Genomic DNA, 19300 nt, shown 5'->3' on the forward strand with positions numbered 1-19300 from the left:
TTGGTTCAAGTCCCATGTTATCATGTTTTTATTTTACTAGTGTTGTTTGTGGCTCTATAATATGAATGCCTATGTCTTTTAACAATAGTCAAGTCTTCAAATGAACTTTTTAGTGAAATCCAATAGATAGCTTTATTTTCTCTTTGTTTACTCTAATATTGAATGCTTATGTCTTATTAATTTAGTAGGAAAGTATTCTAATGACTTGCTTATGACACCCCATAGAATATATTATGTTTAGTACCTTGGACACTGTAGCTTATTCACTTAAATATCTGATAAATTGTGTGTCTGGTATGCACAGTATAATTAGCACAGTTAGTAAGGTGTTGGGTTTGCACTATCAAATTAAGATTGTCATTGGTTCGAATTCCATGTTATCATGTTTTTATTTTACTAGTGTGGTTTGTGGCTCTATAATATGAATGCCTATGTCTTTTAACAACAATAGTCAAGTCTTCCAATGGACTTTTTAGTGAAACCCAATAGATAGCTTTATTTTCTCTTTGCTAAAATATTGAATGCTTATGTCTTATAAATTTAGTAGGAAAGTTTTCTAATGACTTGCTAATGACACCCCATAGAATATATTATGTTTAGTACCTTGGACACTGTAGCTTATTCACTTAAATATCTAATAAATTGGGTGTCTGGTATGCAAAGTCTGGTTAGCACAGTTAGTAAGGTGTTGGGTTTGCACTATCAAATTAAGACTGTCATTGGTTTGAATCCCATGTTATCATGTTTTTATTTTACTAGTGTGGTTTGTGGCTCTATAATATGAATGCCTATGTCTTTTAACAACAATAGTCGAGTCTTCTAATGGACTTTTTAGTGAAACCCAATAGATAGCTTTATTTTCTCTTTGTTTACTCAAATATTGAATGCTTATGTCTTATTAATGTAGTAGGAAAGTATTCTAATGACTTGCTTATGACACACCATAGAATATATTATGTTTAGTACCTTGGACACTGTATCTTATTCACTTAAATCTCAGATAAATTGTGTGTCTGGTATGCACAGTCTGGTTAGCACAGTCAGTAAGGTGTTGTGTTTGCACTATCAAATTAAGACTGTCATTGGTTTGAATCCCATGTTATCATGTTTTTATTTTACTAGTGTGGTTTGTGGCTTTATAATATGAATGCCTATATCTTTTAACAACAATAGTCAAGTCTTCAAATGGACTTTTTAGTGAAATCCAATAGATAGCTTTATTTTCTCTTTGTTTACTCTAATATTGAATGTTTATGTCTTATAAATTTAGTAGGAAAGTATTCTAATGACTTGCTTATGACACCCCATAGAATATATTATGTTTAGTACCTTGGACACTGTAGCTTATTCACTTAAATCTCTGATAAATTGTGCGTCTGGTTAGCACAGTTAGTAAGGTGTTGGGGTTGTACTATCAAATTAAGACTGTCATTGGTTCAAGTCCCATGTTATCATGTTTTTATTTTACTAGTGTGGTTTGTGGCTCTATAATATGAATGCCTATGTCTTTTAACAACAATAGTCAAGTCTTCCAATGGACTTTTTAGTGAAATCCAATAGATAGCTTTATTTTCTCTTTGTTTGCTGAAATATTGAATGCTTATGTCTTATAAATTTAGTAGGAAAGTATTCTAATGACATGCTAATGACACCCCATAGAATATATTATGTTTAGTACCTTGGACACTGTAGCTTATTCACTTAAATCTCAGATAAATTGTATGTCTGGTATGCACAGTCTGGTTAGCACAGTTAGTAAGGTGTTGGTGTTGTACTATCAAATTAACACTGTCATTGGTTCAAGTCCCATGTTATCATGTTTTTATTTTACTAGTGTTGTTTGTGGCTCTATAATATGAATGCCTATGTCTTTTAACAATAGTCAAGTCTTCAAATGAACTTTTTAGTGAAATCCAATAGATAGCTTTATTTTCTCTTTGTTTACTCTAATATTGAATGCTTATGTCTTATTAATTTAGTAGGAAAGTATTCTAATGACTTGCTTATGACACCCCATAGAATATATTATGTTTAGTACCTTGGACACTGTAGCTTATTCACTTAAATATCTGATAAATTGTGTGTCTGGTATGCACAGTATAATTAGCACAGTTAGTAAGGTGTTGGGTTTGCACTATCAAATTAAGATTGTCATTGGTTCGAATTCCATGTTATCATGTTTTTATTTTACTAGTGTGGTTTGTGGCTCTATAATATGAATGCCTATGTCTTTTAACAACAATAGTCAAGTCTTCCAATGGACTTTTTAGTGAAACCCAATAGATAGCTTTATTTTCTCTTTGCTAAAATATTGAATGCTTATGTCTTATAAATTTAGTAGGAAAGTTTTCTAATGACTTGCTAATGACACCCCATAGAATATATTATGTTTAGTACCTTGGACACTGTAGCTTATTCACTTAAATATCTAATAAATTGGGTGTCTGGTATGCAAAGTCTGGTTAGCACAGTTAGTAAGGTGTTGGGTTTGCACTATCAAATTAAGACTGTCATTGGTTTGAATCCCATGTTATCATGTTTTTATTTTACTAGTGTGGTTTGTGGCTCTATAATATGAATGCCTATGTCTTTTAACAACAACAGTCAAGTCTTCCAATGGACTTTTTAGTGAAACCCAATAGATAGCTTTATTTTCTCTTTGTTTACTCAAATATTGAATGCTTATGTCTTATAAATTTAGTAGGAAAGTATTCTAATGACTTGCTAATGACACCCCATAGAATATATTATGTTTAGTACCTTGGACACTGTAGCTTATTCACTTAAATCTCAGATAAATTGTATGTCTGGTATGCAAAGTCTGGTTAGCACAGTTAGTAAGGTGTTGGGTTTGCACTATCAAATTAAGACTGTCATTGGTTCGAATCCCATGTTATCATGTTTTTATTTAACTAGTGTGGTTTGTGGCTCTATAATATGAATGCCTATGTCTTTTAACAACAATAGTCAAGTCTTCCAATGGACTTTTTAGTGAAACCCAATAGATAGCTTTATTTTCTCTTTGTTTACTCAAATATTGAATGCTTATGTCTTATAAATTTAGTAGGAAAGTATTCTAATGACTTGCTAATGACACCCCATAGAATATATTATGTTTAGTACCTTGGACACTGTAGCTTATTCACTTAAATCTCAGATAAATTGTATGCCTGGTATGCACAGTCTGGTTAGCACAGTTAGTAAGGTGTTGGGTTTGCACTATCAAATTAAGACTGTCATTGGTTCGAATACCATGTTATCATGTTTTTATTTTACTAGTGTGGTTTGTGGCTTTATAATATGAATGCCTATATCTTTTAACAACAATAGTCAAGTCTTCAAATGAACTTTTTAGTGAAATCTAATATATAACTTTATTTTCTCTTTGTTTACTCTAATATTGAATGCTTATGTCTTATAAATTTAGTAGGAAAGTATTCTAATGACTTGCTTATGACACCCCATAGAATATATTATGTTTAGTACCTTGGACACTGTAGCTTATTCACTTAAATCTCTGATAAATTGTGCGTCTGGTTAGCACAGTTAGTAAGGTGTTGGGGTTGTACTATCAAATTAAGACTGTCATTGGTTCAAGTCCCATGTTATCATGTTTTTATTTTACTAGTGTGGTTTGTGGCTCTATAATATGAATGCCTATGTCTTTTAACAACAATAGTCAAGTCTTCCAATGGACTTTTTAGTGAAATCCAATAGATAGCTTTATTTTCTCTTTGTTTGCTGAAATATTGAATGCTTATGTCTTATAAATTTAGTAGGAAAGTATTCTAATGACTTGCTAATGACACCCCATAGAATATATTATGTTTAGTACCTTGGACACTGTAGCTTATTCACTTAAATCTCAGATAAATTGTATGTCTGGTATGCAAAGTCTGGTTAGCACAGTTAGTAAGGTGTTGGGTTTGCACTATCAAATTAAGACTGTCATTGGTTTGAATCCCATGTTATCATGTTTTTATTTTACTAGTGTGGTTTGTGGCTTTATAATATGAATGCCTATATCTTTTAACAACAATAGTCAAGTCTTCAAATGGACTTTTTAGTGAAATCCAATAGATAGCTTTATTTTCTCTTTGTTTACTCTAATATTGAATGCTTATGTCTTATAAATTTAGTAGGAAAGTATTCTAATGACTTGCTTATGACACCCCATAGAATATATTATGTTTAGTACCTTGGACACTGTAGCTTATTCACTTAAATCTCTGATAAATTGTGCGTCTGGTTAGCACAGTTAGTAAGGTGTTGGGGTTGTACTATCAAATTAAGACTGTCATTGGTTCAAGTCCCATGTTATCATGTTTTTATTTTACTAGTGTGGTTTGTGGCTCTATAATATGAATGCCTATGTCTTTTAACAACAATAGTCAAGTCTTCCAATGGACTTTTTAGTGAAACCCAATAGATAGCTTTATTTTCTCTTTGCTAAAATATTGAATGCTTATGTCTTATAAATTTAGTAGGAAAGTTTTCTAATGACTTGCTAATGACACCCCATAGAATATATTATGTTTAGTACCTTGGACACTGTAGCTTATTCACTTAAATATCTAATAAATTGGGTGTCTGGTATGCAAAGTCTGGTTAGCACAGTTAGTAAGGTGTTGGGTTTGCACTATCAAATTAAGACTGTCATTGGTTCGAATCCCATGTTATCATGTTTTTATTTAACTAGTGTGGTTTGTGGCTCTATAGTATGAATGCCTATGTCTTTTAACAACAATAGTCAAGTCTTCCAATGGACTTTTTAGTGAAACCCAATAGATAGCTTTATTTTCTCTTTGTTTACTCAAATATTGAATGCTTATGTCTTATAAATTTAGTAGGAAAGTATTCTAATGACTTGCTTATGACATCCCATAGAATATATTATGTTTAGTACCTTGGACACTGTAGCTTATTCACTTAAATCTCAGATAAATTGTATGTCTGGTATGCAAAGTCTGGTTAGCACAGTTAGTAAGGTGTTGGGTTTGCACTATCAAATTAAGACTGTCATTGGTTCGAATCCCATGTTATCATGTTTTTATTTAACTAGTGTGGTTTGTGGCTCTATAATATGAATGCCTATGTCTTTTAACAACAATAGTCAAGTCTTCCAATGGACTTTTTAGTGAAACCCAATAGATAGCTTTATTTTCTCTTTGTTTACTCAAATATTGAATGCTTATGTCTTATAAATTTAGTAGGAAAGTATTCTAATGACTTGCTAATGACACCCCATAGAATATATTATGTTTAGTACCTTGGACACTGTAGCTTATTCACTTAAATCTCAGATAAATTGTATGCCTGATATGCACAGTCTGGTTAGCACAGTTAGTAAGGTGTTGGGTTTGCACTATCAAATTAAGACTGTCATTGGTTCGAATACCATGTTATCATGTTTTTATTTTACTAGTGTGGTTTGTGGCTTTATAATATGAATGCCTATATCTTTTAACAACAATAGTCAAGTCTTCAAATGAACTTTTTAGTGAAATCCAATAGATAGCTTTATTTTCTCTTTGTTTACTCTAATATTGAATGCTTATGTCTTATAAATTTAGTAGGAAAGTATTCTAATGACTTGCTTATGACACCCCATAGAATATATTATGTTTAGTACCTTGGACACTGTAGCTTATTCACTTAAATCTCTGATAAATTGTGCGTCTGGTTAGCACAGTTAGTAAGGTGTTGGGGTTGTACTATCAAATTAAGACTGTCATTGGTTCAAGTCCCATGTTATCATGTTTTTATTTTACTAGTGTGGTTTGTGGCTCTATAATATGAATGCCTATGTCTTTTAACAACAATAGTCAAGTCTTCCAATGGACTTTTTAGTGAAATCCAATAGATAGCTTTATTTTCTCTTTGTTTGCTGAAATATTGAATGCTTATGTCTTATAAATTTAGTAGGAAAGTATTCTAATGACTTGCTAATGACACCCCATAGAATATATTATGTTTAGTACCTTGGACACTGTAGCTTATTCACTTAAATCTCAGATAAATTGTATGTCTGGTATGCAAAGTCTGGTTAGCACAGTTAGTAAGGTGTTGGGTTTGCACTATCAAATTAAGACTGTCATTGGTTCGAATCCCATGTTATCATGTTTTTATTTAACTAGTGTGGTTTGTGGCTCTATAATATGAATGCCTATGTCTTTTAACAACAATAGTCAAGTCTTCCAATGGACTTTTTAGTGAAACCCAATAGATAGCTTTATTTTCTCTTTGTTTACTCAAATATTGAATGCTTATGTCTTATTAATGTAGTAGGAAAGTATTCTAATGACTTGCTTATGACACACCATAGAATATATTATGTTTAGTACCTTGGACACTGTATCTTATTCACTTAAATCTCAGATAAATTGTGTGTCTGGTATGCACAGTCTGGTTAGCACAGTCAGTAAGGTGTTGTGTTTGCACTATCAAATTAAGACTGTCATTGGTTTGAATCCCATGTTATCATGTTTTTATTTTACTAGTGTGGTTTGTGGCTTTATAATATGAATGCCTATATCTTTTAACAACAATAGTCAAGTCTTCAAATGGACTTTTTAGTGAAATCCAATAGATAGCTTTATTTTCTCTTTGTTTACTCTAATATTGAATGCTTATGTCTTATAAATTTAGTAGGAAAGTATTCTAATGACTTGCTTATGACACCCCATAGAATATATTATGTTTAGTACCTTGGACACTGTAGCTTATTCACTTAAATCTCTGATAAATTGTGCGTCTGGTTAGCACAGTTAGTAAGGTGTTGGGGTTGTACTATCAAATTAAGACTGTCATTGGTTCAAGTCCCATGTTATCATGTTTTTATTTTACTAGTGTGGTTTGTGGCTCTATAATATGAATGCCTATGTCTTTTAACAACAATAGTCAAGTCTTCCAATGGACTTTTTAGTGAAATCCAATAGATAGCTTTATTTTCTCTTTGTTTGCTGAAATATTGAATGCTTATGTCTTATAAATTTAGTAGGAAAGTATTCTAATGACTTGCTAATGACACCCCATAGAATATATTATGTTTAGTACCTTGGACACTGTAGCTTATTCACTTAAATCTCAGATAAATTGTATGCCTGGTATGCACAGTCTGGTTAGCACAGTTAGTAAGGTGTTTGTGTTGTACTATCAAATTAACACTGTCATTGGTTCAAGTCCCATGTTATCATGTTTTTATTTTACTAGTGTTGTTTGTGGCTCTATAATATGAATGCCTATGTCTTTTAACAATAGTCAAGTCTTCAAATGAACTTTTTAGTGAAATCCAATAGATAGCTTTATTTTCTCTTTGTTTACTCTAATATTGAATGCTTATGTCTTATTAATTTAGTAGGAAAGTATTCTAATGACTTGCTTATGACACCCCATAGAATATATTATGTTTAGTACCTTGGACACTGTAGCTTATTCACTTAAATATCTGATAAATTGTGTGTCTGGTATGCACAGTCTAATTAGCACAGTTAGTAAGGTGTTGGGTTTGCACTATCAAATTAAGATTGTCATTGGTTCGAATTCCATGTTATCATGTTTTTATTTTACTAGTGTGGTTTGTGGCTCTATAATATGAATGCCTATGTCTTTTAACAACAATAGTCAAGTCTTCCAATGGACTTTTTAGTGAAACCCAATAGATAGCTTTATTTTCTCTTTGCTAAAATATTGAATGCTTATGTCTTATAAATTTAGTAGGAAAGTTTTCTAATGACTTGCTAATGACACCCCATAGAATATATTATGTTTAGTACCTTGGACACTGTAGCTTATTCACTTAAATATCTAATAAATTGGGTGTCTGGTATGCAAAGTCTGGTTAGCACAGTTAGTAAGGTGTTGGGTTTGCACTATCAAATTAAGACTGTCATTGGTTCGAATCCCATGTTATCATGTTTTTATTTAACTAGTGTGGTTTGTGGCTCTATAGTATGAATGCCTATGTCTTTTAACAACAATAGTCAAGTCTTCCAATGGACTTTTTAGTGAAACCCAATAGATAGCTTTATTTTCTCTTTGTTTACTCAAATATTGAATGCTTATGTCTTATAAATTTAGTAGGAAAGTATTCTAATGACTTGCTTATGACACCCCATAGAATATATTATGTTTAGTACCTTGGACACTGTAGCTTATTCACTTAAATCTCTGATAAATTGTGTGTCTGGTATGCACAGTCTGGTTAGCACAGTTATTAAGGTGTTGGGTTTGCACTATCAAGTTAAGACTGTCATTGGTTTGAATCCCATGTTATCATGTTTTTATTTTACTAGTGTGGTTTGTGGCTCTATAATATGAATGCCTATGTCTTTTAACAACAACAGTCAAGTCTTCCAATGGACTTTTTAGTGAAACCCAATAGATAGCTTTATTTTCTCTTTGTTTACTCAAATATTGAATGCTTATGTCTTATAAATTTAGTAGGAAAGTATTCTAATGACTTGCTAATGACACCCCATAGAATATATTATGTTTAGTACCTTGGACACTGTAGCTTATTCACTTAAATCTCAGATAAATTGTATGTCTGGTATGCAAAGTCTGGTTAGCACAGTTAGTAAGGTGTTGGGTTTGCACTATCAAATTAAGACTGTCATTGGTTCGAATCCCATGTTATCATGTTTTTATTTAACTAGTGTGGTTTGTGGCTCTATAATATGAATGCCTATGTCTTTTAACAACAATAGTCAAGTCTTCCAATGGACTTTTTAGTGAAACCCAATAGATAGCTTTATTTTCTCTTTGTTTACTCAAATATTGAATGCTTATGTCTTATAAATTTAGTAGGAAAGTATTCTAATGACTTGCTAATGACACCCCAGAGAATATATTATGTTTAGTACCTTGGACACTGTAGCTTATTCACTTAAATCTCAGATAAATTGTATGTCTGGTATGCACAGTCTGGTTAGCACAGTTAGTAAGGTGTTGGGTTTGCACTATCAAATTAAGACTGTCATTGGTTCGAATACCATGTTATCATGTTTTTATTTTACTAGTGTGGTTTGTGGCTTTATAATATGAATGCCTATATCTTTTAACAACAATAGTCAAGTCTTCAAATGAACTTTTTAGTGAAATCCAATAGATAGCTTTATTTTCTCTTTGTTTACTCTAATATTGAATGCTTATGTCTTATAAATTTAGTAGGAAAGTATTCTAATGACTTGCTTATGACACCCCATAGAATATATTATGTTTAGTACCTTGGACACTGTAGCTTATTCACTTAAATCTCTGATAAATTGTGCGTCTGGTTAGCACAGTTAGTAAGGTGTTGGGGTTGTATTATCAAATTAAGACTGTCATTGGTTCAAGTCCCATGTTATCATGTTTTTATTTTACTAGTGTGGTTTGTGGCTCTATAATATGAATGCCTATGTCTTTTAACAACAATAGTCAAGTCTTCCAATGGACTTTTTAGTGAAACCCAATAGATAGCTTTATTTTCTCTTTGTTTGCTAAAATATTGAATGCTTATGTCTTATAAATTTAGTAGGAAAGTATTCTAATGACTTGCTTATGACACCCCATAGAATATATTATGTTTAGTACCTTGGACACTGTAGCTTATTCACTTAAATCTCAGATAAATTGTAGGTCTGGTATGCACAGTCTGGTTAGCACAGTTAGTAAGGTGTTGGGTTTGCACTATCAAATTAAGACTGTCATTGGTTCGAATACCATGTTATCATGTTTTTATTTTACTAGTGTGGTTTGTGGCTTTATAATATGAATGCCTATATCTTTTAACAACAATAGTCAAGTCTTCAAATGAACTTTTTTGTGAAATCCAATAGATAGCTTTATTTTCTCTTTGTTTACTCTAATATTGAATGCTTATGTCTTATTAATTTAGTAGGAAAGTATTCTAATGACTTGCTTATGACACCCCATAGAATATATTATGTTTAGTACCTTGGACACTGTAGCTTATTCACTTAAATATCTGATAAATTGTGTGTCTGGTATGCACAGTCTGATTAGCACAGTTAGTAAAGTGTTGGGTTTGCACTATCAAATTAAGATTGTCATTGGTTCGAATTCCATGTTATCATGTTTTTATTTTACTAGTGTGGTTTGTGGCTCTATAATATGAATGCCTATGTCTTCTAACAACAATAGTCAAGTCTTCCAATGGACTTTTTAGTGAAACCCAATAGATAGCTTTATTTTCTCTTTGCTAAAATATTGAATGCTTATGTCTTATAAATTTAGTAGGAAAGTATTCTAATGACTTGCTAATGACACCCCATAGAATATATTATGTTTAGTACCTTGGACACTGTAGCTTATTCACTTAAATATCTAATAAATTGTGTGTCTGGTATGCACAGTCTGGTTAGCACAGTTAGTAAGGTGTTGGGTTTGCACTATCAAATTAAGACTGTCATTGGTTCGAATCCCATGTTATCATGTTTTTATTTAACTAGTGTGGTTTGTGGCTCTATAATATGAATGCCTATGTCTTTTAACAACAATAGTCAAGTCTTCCAATGGACTTTTTAGTGAAACCCAATAGATAGCTTTATTTTCTCTTTGTTTACTCAAATATTGAATGCTTATGTCTTATAAATTTAGTAGGAAAGTATTCTAATGACTTGCTTATGACACCCCATAGAATATATTATGTTTAGTACCTTGGACACTGTAGCTTATTCACTTAAATCTCTGATAAATTGGGTGTCTGGTATGCACAGTCTGGTTAGCGCAGTTAGTAAGGTGTTGGGTTTGCACTATCAAATTAGGACTATCATTGGTCCGAATCCCATGTTATCATGTTTTTATTTTACTAGTGTTGTTTGTGGCTCTATAATATGAATGCCTATGTCTTTTAACAACAATAGTCGAGTCTTCTAATGGACTTTTTAGTGAAACCCAATAGATAGCTTTATTTTCTCTTTGTTTACTCAAATATTGAATGCTTATGTCTTATAAATTTAGTAGGACAGTATTCTAATGACTTGCTTATGACACCCCATAGAATATATTATGTTTAGTACCTTGGACACTGTAGCTTATTCACTTAAATCTCTGATAAATTGTGTGTCTGGTATGCACAGTCTGGTTAGCACAGTTCGTAAGGTGTTGGGTTTGCACTATCAAATAAAGACTGTCATTGGTTCGATTCCCATGTTATCATGTTTTTATTTTACTAGTGTTGTTTGTTGCTCTATAATATGAATGCCTATGTCTTTTAACAACAATAGTCAAGTCTTCCAATGGACTTTTTAGTGAAACCCAATAGATAGCTTTATTTTCTCTTTGTTTGCTGAAATATTGAATGCTTATGTCTTATAAATTTAGTAGGAAAGTATTCTAATGACTTGCTAATGACACCCCATAGAATATATTATGTTTAGTACCTTGGACACTGTAGCTTATTCACTTAAATCTCAGATAAATTGTATGTCTGGTATGCACAGTCTGGTTAGCACAGTTAGTAAGGTGTTGGGTTTGCACTATCAAATAAAGACTGTCATTGGTTCGATTCCCATGTTATCATGTTTTTATTTTACTAGTGTTGTTTGTTGCTCTATAATATGAATGCCTATGTCTTTAAACAACAATAGTCTAGTCTTCTAATGGACTTTTTAGTGAAACCCAATAGATAGCTTTATTTTCTCTTTGTTTACTCAAATATTGAATGCTTATGTCTTATAAATTTAGTAGGAAAGTATTCTAATGACTTGCTTATGACACCCCATAGAATATATTATGTTTAGTACCTTGGACACTGTAGCTTATTCACTTAAATATCTGATAAATTGTGTGTCTGGTATGCACAGTCTGGTTAGCACAGTTATTAAGGTGTTGGGTTTGCACTATCAAGTTAAGACTGTCATTGGTTCGAATCCCATGTTATCATGATTTTATTTTACTAGTGTTGTTTGTGGCTCTATAATATGAATGCCTATGTCTTTTAACAACAATAGTCGAGTCTTCTAATGGACTTTTTAGTGAAACCCAATAGATAGCTTTATTTTCTCTTTGTTTACTCAAATATTGAATGCTTATGTCTTATTAATGTAGTAGGAAAGTATTCTAATGACTTGCTTATGACACACCATAGAATATATTATGTTTAGTACCTTGGACACTGTAGCTTATTCACTTAAATCTCAGATAAATTGTGTGTCTGGTATGCACAGTCTGGTTAGCACAGTCAGTAAGGTGTTGTGTTTGCACTATCAAATTAAGACTGTCATTGGTTTGAATCCCATGTTATCATGTTTTTATTTTACTAGTGTGGTTTGTGGCTTTACAATATGAATGCCTATATCTTTTAACAACAATAGTCAAGTCTTCAAATGGACTTTTTAGTGAAATCCAATAGATAGCTTTATTTTCTCTTTGTTTACTCTAATATTGAATGCTTATGTCTTATAAATTTAGTAGGAAAGTATTCTAATGACTTGCTTATGACACCCCATAGAATATATTATGTTTAGTACCTTGGACACTGTAGCTTATTCACTTAAATCTCTGATAAATTGTGCGTCTGGTTAGCACAGTTAGTAAGGTGTTGGGGTTGTACTATCAAATTAAGACTGTCATTGGTTCAAGTCCCATGTTATCATGTTTTTATTTTACTAGTGTGGTTTGTGGCTCTATAATATGAATGCCTATGTCTTTTAACAACAATAGTCAAGTCTTCCAATGGACTTTTTAGTGAAACCCAATAGATAGCTTTATTTTCTCTTTGTTTGCTGAAATATTGAATGCTTATGTCTTATAAATTTAGTAGGAAAGTATTCTAATGACTTGCTAATGACACCCCATAGAATATATTATGTTTAGTACCTTGGACACTGTAGCTTATTCACTTAAATCTCAGATAAATTGTATGTCTGGTATGCACAGTCTGGTTAGCACAGTTAGTAAGGTGTTGGGGTTGTACTATCAAATTAAGACTGTCATTGGTTCAAGTCCCATGTTATCATGTTTTTATTTTACAAGTGTTGTTTGTGGCTCTATAATATGAATGCCTATGTCTTTTAACAACAATAGTCAAGTCTTCAAATGAACTTTTTAGTGAAATCCAATAGATAGCTTTATTTTCTCTTTGTTTACTCTAATATTGAATGCTTATGTCTTATTAATTTAGTAGGAAAGTATTCTAATGACTTGCTTATGACACCCCATAGAATATATTATGTTTAGTACCTTGGACACTGTAGCTTATTCACTTAAATATCTGATAAATTGTGTGTCTGGTATGCACAGTCTGATTAGCACAGTTAGTAAGGTGTTGGGTTTGCACTATCAAATTAAGATTGTCATTGGTTCGAATTCCATGTTATCATGTTTTTATTTTACTAGTGTTGTTTGTGGCTCTATAATATGAATGCCTATGTCTTTTAACAACAATAGTCAAGTCTTCAAATGAACTTTTTAGTGAAATCCAATAGATAGCTTTATTTTCTCTTTGTTTACTCTAATATTGAATGCTTATGTCTTATTAATTTAGTAGGAAAGTATTCTAATGACTTGCTTATGACACCCCATAGAATATATTATGTTTAGTACCTTGGACACTGTAGCTTATTCACTTAAATCTCAGATAAATTGTATGTCTGGTATGCACAGTCTGGTTAGCACAGTTAGTAAGGTGTTGGGTTTGCACTATCAAATTAAGACTGTCATTGTTTCGAATACCATGTTATCATGTTTTTATTTTACTAGTGTGGTTTGTGGCTTTATAATATAAATGCCTATATCTTTTAACAACAATAGAGTCAAGTCTTCAAATGAACTTTTTAGTGAAATCCAATAGATAGCTTTATTTTCTCTTTGTTTACTCTAATATTGAATGCTTATGTCTTATTAATTTAGTAGGAACGTATTCTAATGACTTGCTTATGACACCCCATAGAATATATTATGTTTAGTACCTTGGACACTGTAGCTTATTCACTTAAATCTCTGATAAATTGTGTGTCTGATATGCACAGTCTGGTTAGCACAGTTAGTAAAGTGTTGGGTTTGCACTATCAAATTAGGACTGTCATTGGTTCGAATCCCATGTTATCATGTTTTTATTTTACTAGTGTTGTTTGTGGCTCTATAATATGAATGCCTATGTCTTTTAACAACAATAGTCGAGTCTTCTAATGGACTTTTTAGTGAAACCCAATAGATAGCTTTATTTTCTCTTTGTTTACTCAAATATTGAATGCTTATGTCTTATAAATTTAGTAGGACAGTATTCTAATGACTTGCTTATGACACCCCATAGAATATATTATGTTTAGTACCTTGGACACTGTAGCTTATTCACTTAAATCTCTGATAAATTGTGTGTCTGGTATGCACAGTCTGGTTAGCACAGTTCGTAAGGTGTTGGGTTTGCACTATCAAATAAAGACTGTCATTGGTTCGATTCCCATGTTATCATGTTTTTATTTTACTAGTGTTGTTTGTTGCTCTATAATATGAATGCCTATGTCTTTTAACAACAATAGTCTAGTCTTCTAATGGACTTTTTAGTGAAACCCAATAGATAGCTTTATTTTCTCTTTGTTTACTCAAATATTGAATGCTTATGTCTTATAAATTTAGTAGGACAGTATTCTAATGACTTGCTTATGACACCCCATAGAATATATTATGTTTAGTACCTTGGACACTGTAGCTTATTCACTTAAATCTCAGATAAATTGTGTGTCTGGTATGCACAGTCTGGTTAGCACAGTCAGTAAGGTGTTGTGTTTGCACTATCAAATTAAGACTGTCATTGGTTTGAATCCCATGTTATCATGTTTTTATTTTACTAGTGTGGTTTGTGGCTTTATAATATGAATGACTATATCTTTTAACAACAATAGTCAAGTCTTCAAATGGACTTTTTAGTGAAATCCAATAGATAGCTTTATTTTCTCTTTGTTTACTCTAATATTGAATGCTTATGTCTTATAAATTTAGTAGGAAAGTATTCTAATGACTTGCTAATGACACCCCATAGAATATATTATGTTTAGTACCTTGGACACTGTAGCTTATTCACTTAAATCTCAGATAAATTGTATGTCTGGTATGCACAGTCTGGTTAGCACAGTTAGTAAGGTGTTGGGTTTGCACTATCAAATTAAGACTGTAATTGGTTCGAATACCATGTTATCATGTTTTTATTTTACTAGTGTGGTTTGTGGCTTTATAATATGAATGCCTATATCTTTTAACAACAATAGTCAAGTCTTCAAATGAACTTTTTAGTGAAATCCAATAGATAGCTTTATTTTCTCTTTGTTTACTCTAATATTGAATGCTTATGTCTTATAAATTTAGTAGGAAAGTATTCTAATGACTTGCTTATGACACCCCATAGAATATATTATGTTTAGTACCTTGGACACTGTAGCTTATTCACTTAAATCTCTGATAAATTGTGCGTCTGGTTAGCACAGTTAGTAAGGTGTTGGGGTTGTACTATCAAATTAAGACTGTCATTTGTTCAAGTCCCATGTTATCATGTTTTTATTTTACTAGTGTGGTTTGTGGCTCTATAATATGAATGCCTATGTCTTTTAACAACAATAGTCAAGTCTTCCAATGGACTTTTTAGTGAAACCCAATAGATAGCTTTATTTTCTCTTTGTTTGCTAAAATATTGAATGCTTATGTCTTATAAATTTAGTAGGAAAGTATTCTAATGACTTGCTTATGACACCCCATAGAATATATTATGTTTAGTACCTTGGACACTGTAGCTTATTCACTTAAATCTCAGATAAATTGTATGTCTGGTATGCACAGTCTGGTTAGCACAGTTAGTAAGGTGTTGGGTTTGCACTATCAAATTAAGACTGTCATTGGTTCGAATACCATGTTATCATGTTTTTATTTTACTAGTGTGGTTTGTGGCTTTATAATATGAATGCCTATATCTTTTAACAACAATAGTCAAGTCTTCAAATGAACTTTTTAGTGAAATCCAATAGATAGCTTTATTTTCTCTTTGTTTACTCTAATATTGAATGCTTATGTCTTATTAATTTAGTAGGAAAGTATTCTAATGACTTGCTTATGACACCCCATAGAATATATTATGTTTAGTACCTTGGACACTGTAGCTTATTCACTTAAATATCTAATAAATTGTGTGTCTGGTATGCACAGTCTGATTAGCACAGTTAGTAAGGTGTTGGGTTTGCACTATCAAATTAAGATTGTCATTGGTTCGAATTCCATGTTATCATGTTTTTATTTTACTAGTGTGGTTTGTGGCTCTATAATATGAATGCCTATGTCTTCTAACAACAATAGTCAAGTCTTCCAATGGACTTTTTAGTGAAACCCAATAGATAGCTTTATTTTCTCTTTGCTAAAATATTGAATGCTTATGTCTTATAAATTTAGTAGGAAAGTATTCTAATGACTTGCTAATGACACCCCCATAGAATATATTATGTTTAGTACCTTGGACACTGTAGCTTATTCACTTAAATATCTAATAAATTGTGTGTCTGGTATGCACAGTCTGGTTAGCACAGTTAGTAAGGTGTTGGGTTTGCACTATCAAATTAAGACTGTCATTGGTTCGAATCCCATGTTATCATGTTTTTATTTAACTAGTGTGGTTTGTGGCTCTATAATATGAATGCCTATGTCTTTTAACAACAATAGTCAAGTCTTCCAATGGACTTTTTAGTGAAACCCAATAGATAGCTTTATTTTCTCTTTGTTTACTCAAATATTGAATGCTTATGTCTTATAAATTTAGTAGGAAAGTATTCTAATGACTTGCTTATGACACCCCATAGAATATATTATGTTTAGTACCTTGGACACTGTAGCTTATTCACTTAAATCTCTGATAAATTGTGTGTCTGGTATGCACAGTCTGGTTAGCGCAGTTAGTAAGGTGTTGGGTTTGCACTATCAAATTAGGACTATCATTGGTTCGAATCCCATGTTGTCATGTTTTTATTTTACTAGTGTTGTTTGTGGCTCTATAATATGAATGCCTATGTCTTTTAACAACAATAGTCGAGTCTTCTAATGGACTTTTTAGTGAAACCCAATAGATAGCTTTATTTTCTCTTTGTTTACTCAAATATTGAATGCTTATGTCTTATAAATTTAGTAGGACAGTATTCTAATGACTTGCTTATGACACCCCATAGAATATATTATGTTTAGTACCTTGGACACTGTAGCTTATTCACTTAAATCTCTGATAAATTGTGTGTCTGGTATGCACAGTCTGGTTAGCACAGTTCGTAAGGTGTTGGGTTTGCACTATCAAATAAAGACTGTCATTGGTTGGATTCCCATGTTATCATGTTTTTATTTTACTAGTGTTGTTTGTTGCTCTATAATATGAATGCCTATGTCTTTTAACAACAATAGTCTAGTCTTCTAATGGACTTTTTAGTGAAACCCAATAGATAGCTTTATTTTCTCTTTGTTTACTCAAATATTGAATACTTATGTCTTATAAATTTAGTAGGAAAGTATTCTAATGACTTGCTTATGACACCCCATAGAATATATTATGTTTAGTAGCTTGGACACTGTAGCTTATTCACTTAAATATCTGATAAATTGTGTGTCTGGTATGCACAGTCTGGTTAGCACAGTTATTAAGGTGTTGGGTTTGCACTATCAAGTTAAGACTGTCATTGGTTCGAATCCCATGTTATCATGATTTTATTTTACTAGTGTTGTTTGTGGCTCTATAATATGAATGCCTATGTCTTTTAACAACAATAGTCGAGTCTTCTAATGGACTTTTTAGTGAAACCCAATAGATAGCTTTATTTTCTCTTTGTTTACTCAAATATTGAATGCTTATGTCTTATTAATGTAGTAGGAAAGTATTCTAATGACTTGCTTATGACACACCATAGAATATATTATGTTTAGTACCTTGGACACTGTAGCTTATTCACTTAAATCTCAGATAAATTGTGTGTCTGGTATGCACAGTCTGGTTAGCACAGTCAGTAAGGTGTTGTGTTTGCACTATCAAATTAAGACTGTTATTGGTTTGAATCCCATGTTATCATGTTTTTATTTTACTAGTGTGGTTTGTGGCTTTATAATATGAATGCCTATATCTTTTAACAACAATAGTCAAGTCTTCAAATGGACTTTTTAGTAAAATCCAATAGATAGCTTTATTTTCTCTTTGTTTACTCTAATATTGAATGCTTATGTCTTATAAATTTAGTAGGAAAGTATTCTAATGACTTGCTTATGACACCCCATAGAATATATTATGTTTAGTACCTTGGACACTGTAGCTTATTCACTTAAATCTCAGATAAATTGTGTGTCTGGTATGCACAGTCTGGTTAGCACAGTCAGTAAGGTGTTGTGTTTGCACTATCAAATTAAGACTGTCATTGGTTTGAATCCCATGTTATCATGTTTTTATTTTACTAGTGTGGTTTGTGGCTTTATAATATGAATGCCTATATCTTTTAACAACAATAGTCAAGTCTTCAAATGGACTTTTTAGTGAAATCCAATAGATAGCTTTATTTTCTCTTTGTTTACTCTAATATTGAATGCTTATGTCTTATAAATTTAGTAGGAAAGTATTCTAATGACTTGCTAATGACACCCCATAGAATATATTATGTTTAGTACCTTGGACACTGTAGCTTATTCACTTAAATCTCAGATAAATTGTATGTCTGGTATGCACAGTCTGGTTAGCACAGTTAGTAAGGTGTTGGGTTTGCACTATCAAATTAAGACTGTCATTGGTTCGAATACCATGTTATCATGTTTTTATTTTACTAGTGTGGTTTGTGGCTTTATAATATGAATGCCTATATCTTTTAACAACAATAGTCAAGTCTTCAAATGAACTTTTTAGTGAAATCCAATAGATAGCTTTATTTTCTCTTTGTTTACTCTAATATTGAATGCTTATGTCTTATAAATTTAGTAGGAAAGTATTCTAATGACTTGCTTATGACACCCCATAGAATATATTATGTTTAGTACCTTGGACACTGTAGCTTATTCACTTAAATCTCTGATAAATTGTGCGTCTGGTTAGCACAGTTAGTAAGGTGTTGGGGTTGTACTATCAAATTAAGACTGTCATTTGTTCAAGTCCCATGTTATCATGTTTTTATTTTACTAGTGTGGTTTGTGGCTCTATAATATGAATGCCTATGTCTTTTAACAACAATAGTCAAGTCTTCCAATGGACTTTTTAGTGAAACCCAATAGATAGCTTTATTTTCTCTTTGTTTGCTAAAATATTGAATGCTTATGTCTTATAAATTTAGTAGGAAAGTATTCTAATGACTTGCTTATG

Source organism: Pseudophryne corroboree, chromosome 2, assembly GCF_028390025.1.
Source record: "Pseudophryne corroboree isolate aPseCor3 chromosome 2, aPseCor3.hap2, whole genome shotgun sequence".
NCBI classification, from domain to species: domain Eukaryota; kingdom Metazoa; phylum Chordata; class Amphibia; order Anura; family Myobatrachidae; genus Pseudophryne; species Pseudophryne corroboree.